The sequence below is a fragment of the Camelus bactrianus genome, chromosome 15 (genome assembly GCF_048773025.1).
Source record: "Camelus bactrianus isolate YW-2024 breed Bactrian camel chromosome 15, ASM4877302v1, whole genome shotgun sequence".
Classification (NCBI taxonomy): domain Eukaryota; kingdom Metazoa; phylum Chordata; class Mammalia; order Artiodactyla; family Camelidae; genus Camelus; species Camelus bactrianus.
In genome coordinates, this window is record NC_133553.1 from 66,038,542 (window position 1) to 66,043,918 (window position 5,377).

Below are 5,377 nucleotides of genomic sequence, written 5' to 3' on the forward strand. Positions count from 1 at the left end.
TTCTAGCCTTCAGGACTTTGGAAACTTTATCTTCTACCCACATTATGACCACTCCACCTTCTTCAAACTCCTTTGTCTCAGCTACTATACCTCTTTTTATCTTGATCACCCAAACCTAGGTTAGTTATCCCTCTTCTAATTTTCAGAAATACCCTGTACTTCCTCTGTTATAACATTCTTTGTACTTTGTTATAATTTCTTCTTTACCTGTCTTTAATACTCACCAGTTTGCAAACCTTTGTTTGGAAGCACCCTTAGTCAAGAGTATCATTACATCAGGCTAAGCCTCAAAAAGCCAACCAATTCAGAAAGAAATATTCAGGACCAGAGGAAGTAATCTAGTTACCCATCATCATTTCATGCACTTCAAGGACCAATTCTATCATGTTTCACTTCTATTTACCTCAGTGATTGGAGTCTAACATTCTTCAATCATCCATCATCCTCCAAACTGTCATCCCCACATGCTCTCGAGATCTCCTGAGAGATCATAAATGTTATCACCTAAATGCCAGTATTTAGAAGTTAAGAGAATTTACACAAAATCCATGTTTTCAATATATCTTGGGGAACAAAATCAAAGTTTGGTAACATTCAGCCCCACTGAAATAATCAGCTAGAGCTTAAGAGTCGCTAATCCCCTTAGAAGCTCACCATGCTCAGTTACACACCTGCTTCATTCCTAGAGTTAACTGAATATGCAACATCTGTCCCAATATGACCTAGTCCTACCCATTCTACGACCTCTTCCCCCAACTCTGCCACTGTGACCTCTGGAATCTTATTCTGAGATCATCAAATTCTTATATACTCTTCCGTATGGTACAATAAATGTGTGCGTATTTTTCCAAACAGAAAACAAAATAAAACTTTTTATATTTTTGAAAGTAATAACGCTGCCAGAAGTTAGGAAATACAGGATTATTTCTCAAGCTAAGTAAGAGAGAAAGAACTCCCAAGCTAGCTAATTAAACAATTACAGTAAGAGAAATGGCAATCCTAAAGCATATTAACTGTATTTTTTGCCTTGGAAAAAAATTTCTAATGCTCAAGTGCAAACCTCGGAGGAAACAGCAATATGAGTGATAATGCTACAGTAATCAACCCTAAAGGAGAAATGCTGGCACATTATCAAATCTAACGGCCAAACTAAACTAAATAATCCCAGAGTGATGTCTTAACATAGTAAACTACATAATAGCACATTCATCATGACTTTGCATTACTATCACTAATCAGAACATCCTACAAAAATTAACTTTTATTTATAAAGGAAAATACATCACAGTGTGAAAAGGGAAAACAGCATAGTTAATACTCCCTCATAGTTCTAAAGCATAAAATTGTTTATTTATAGATGTATGTATGTATATGTATATCTCTGTGTGTGTAAAACAGTGTAACTTAAATGAGTCAAAGGTGAATTATCCATAATCCCACATCAATATGATACAGGACCCCTACTGCTCTACTTCATCACTCTACCCAATTGCCAAGTTTAACTCTGACATCAAACCTGTAAAAGATAACGCACAAACACATGGGTACATTTAGGAGTCAAATTCATAACAGAAAATGCTGATTATCCAATAAACGATGATGCTGCCTTGAAAAGCAATTTACATTTTTAGATTACACAACAAAATAATTTAGATTTTTTAAATCACAACAAAATAAGTTCCAGATGGACTAAGGAGTTAAGTAAGGGGAAAACTACTCAAACCATTAAAAATAATAATAATAAGATCAAATATAAATATCTAAACATAAAAACAACCATAAATCACAAAGAAAAAAAGAATAAAAGATACTATTTGGAGTGGATACAAATCGATGATTTAAAAAGAAAAACAAAACCAACAACAATGAGGTACACTACATCCCAACAGAACAGAAGAATGAACAAGGGAAATGAACACCCAATTCATAAAAGAGAAATATAGCTACTGGATAAGCACATGTTAAAATGTTTAGTCTTACTACTGATGAGAGAAATGCATAGTAAAACACTGCCTATTAAATTTTAAAAGGCTGACAAAACAATAATAAATGCTACTGGCAAGAGTACAATGAAACAGAAACCCTCTGAAAATATCAGTAAAATGTGAAAATCAATTTAGAAAACATTTTTTAATATGTAGCAAGAACCTTAAGGATATTCATAGTCTTTAATTCGGTAATTCCATTTTTCAGAAACTATCTTAAAGAAATGATCTTAATATGGAAAAGGCTACGGGCACATCATTGATGTTTTAATATTTTTTAAAAAATGGAAATAATCTAAATATCCATCATTTAGTAAAAATAATTGACCTCTCTAGGTGAATATAAAACATTCATTTAAAAGTGATGTTTACACGGAATATATAACAATATGAAAATAAGTCAATGTGTAAAATAAGATATACAACTGCATAAACAGTATAAGAATATGTTTGGGGGGTACAGCTCAGTGGTAAAGTTCAATTCCCAGTACCTCCATTAATAAATTAATAAATAAACAAATAAACAAACAAACAAACCTAATTACCTCCTCAAAAAAAGAATATGTTTTTAAAAGCACAGCCACAGAGACAAAAATTCCAGAGGAAAAATAAGCAAAAATTTAATAATGGTAATCTCTTACATTCTACTTAGTTTACCCTCTACCTTTCTTTTTCCCCGGAGGCGAGGTGCTTCCCAAGACAGTCCTGGATTTTTTTTTTTTAATTAAGATATAGTTGATACCCTCTACTTCTTAGTACCCAGTGTTACATCTGGTAAGAGACTACACTAACTGGCCCTCAGGAAGTAAGTCCCAGACACCAGCTTTTTAATTCACACCCTGCCTTCCCTATGAAGGAAACGGGATGTGAACAAACTTCTTTAAACTGTCCAACTAGGATAAACTGTCCCTTCCTTGGTATATGCATTGATGTATCTTCTTTATTTTATATTATAGAATTTATTTAATTCTGCCTCATTAGCTTATTATCTCAATAGCAAATTATAAAACACAAAATTTGTCTCTCAGACCAAATATGAAATAAGCCTCTTAACAAAAAGTACTCTGTCTGCCAGCAGGTGGAGGTGCAGGGATTCTAAATATAGGAGCACGTTCCTGGCCGCCTGTCTTCCTGCCCCAGAACTCGGGAAGGAACTAGGCAGGATCAGTGTTTGATTTTGTTGTTTTTTTAATATCACTTCTTCATTCCCTATTGCCATCAAGATCCTGAGGGCTCAGAGAAAACCACTGGTGTAATAAGAGCAAAATGGGCTTGGATTCAGGCTACCACTTGATTCTAGTGCTTTCTAACTCTCCAACTTTAAACAAATGTCTTTAGCTCTTAGGTCTTTAGCATCCTCACTACAAAAAGGAGTAACATTATTTGCCTTACAGATGTATACGACTAGTAAATTAGCAAACATAGGTAAAACATCTAGAACAATATCTCGGAGCTGACTCAAATGAAAATTTCAACTTCCCCTTAATAAACTGCTACATTGTCAACTACTGGGTTTAGAACTGAGATACTGTTCTAGGATAGTGAATAAAACAGATGTGGTCTGCTCCATTGAAGAATGTACAATTTTGTAAGAATAAAAACAAAGTTTAAATAAAGAGTCACACTTACAAAATTTAGAATAAGATATTGTCATAAGCACTATGCAAGAAAAGTTGGCAGTTTTATGAAGTAGTATAGGGCAACTAACTTAGACTGCTTAGGGTCAAGAAAGATCCCTTTTAAAAAGCTGATATTTAAGCTGAAGTCTGAAGGATAAATAGGAGATATCTAGGAGGAAAACAAGAGTTAAGAATGATCCTGATGAATTAAAGAACACATTTGAAGGTCCAAGGACAGGAAAGAGTTGGCAGATTAAAAATAAAAATAAAAATAAAAATAAAAATAAAAATAAAAACAAAAACAAAGCAAAACAAAAAAACCAGCAGCTGGAATATACTGAGCAACCAGTAGAAAGACTCAAGATGAGAGCTGACAAACTACAGTTGCCAAAGTACAGCCCATGACCCAAATATACTCCATAGTTTTTCATACAGTCCTAGACTTAAGAAATGTTAAAGTTTTTAAGGGCTGTGCAAAACAAAAGACTATAAAACAATGAGATACCACTACACACTTATTAGAATGGCCAAAATCCTGAACACTGACAACACCAAATGCTGAAGAGGATGTGGAGCAACAGGAGCTTTCATTTGTTACTGATGGGAATACAAAGTGGTACACTTCAGAAGACAGTTATGGCAATGTATTACAAAACTAAACTTACTCTTAACCGCCCAATCCAGCAATTGCACTCCTTCATATCTACCCAATGGAGTTAAAAACTTATGCCCACACAAAAACCTGCACACAAGTGTTCACAGCAGCTTTATTCATCGCTGCCTTGAAACTTGAAAACAACCATGATGTCCTTCAGTAGGTGAATGGATAAACAAACTGTAATAATACATCCAGACAGTAAAACATTATTCAGCACTAAAAGGAAATGAGCCACCAAGGCATGAAAAAACATGGAGGAAACTTAAATGCATATTACTAAGTGGAAGAAGCCAATCTGAAGACTACATACTTTATGATTATAACCATATGACATTTTCTGGAAAAAACAAAATTATGAAGATAACAACAACAAAAAAAAAAATCAGTGCCAAGGGTTGCAGGGGTGAGTGGAGAACTGGTGAAGCTCAGAGGATTTCCAGGGCAGTGAAAATATACTGTATGATACTGTAGTAGTAAATACATTCATTATACATTTGTCCAAATCCATAGAATAGACAACACCAACAGCAAATTATAATGTAAACTACGGACTTTGAGTGATTATGATGTGTTAATAGATGTCCACCAATTGAAACAAACTCCATTCTGGTTAATGGGGTAACTATGCATGTGTGGTGACAGGGAATATATGGGAAATCTCTGTAGCTTCCTCTCAATTTTGCTGTGAACAGAAAAAATGCTCTAAAAAAAACTGCCTTAGAAAAAAATTAATAAGAACACAAACAAATAAACAGACTTCTACTTCTAGCAAAATAGAATGGGTATACTTTTTCCTACTCTTCCTGCTAAATACACAGTTAATAATCCTAGACATTACAGAGTGATTCTGAGAGAAGGAAAAGAAGGCAGCAGACCATGTAGGGACCTTGGAACCCAACTAATGACACAGCAGTGAGTTCTCTGGGTTTTATTTTGACTCATATATGCCATACTGGGTACTAGGGAAACCAGCATCAGGAAAAGTCAATGAAAGCCGAACCAAAAAGTCCAAAAAGGTTCCTGTCTCTAGTCAAAGGACCCAGAAAGGAGCAGTTTATCAAGACAGAAAACTTACAAAGTAACTACTCTACTCCAGCCAGACATCACAGAAAAAA

General features: G+C 34.5%; 1 protein-coding gene across 3 annotated transcripts in view; it reads right to left on the minus strand.

Moving 5' to 3' along the window:
* Nucleotides 1–5,377, minus strand: part of EXOC6B (exocyst complex component 6B) — a 570,349-nt gene that overhangs the window by 371,459 nt on the left and 193,513 nt on the right. The gene's annotated exons all lie outside the window — the stretch shown is intronic.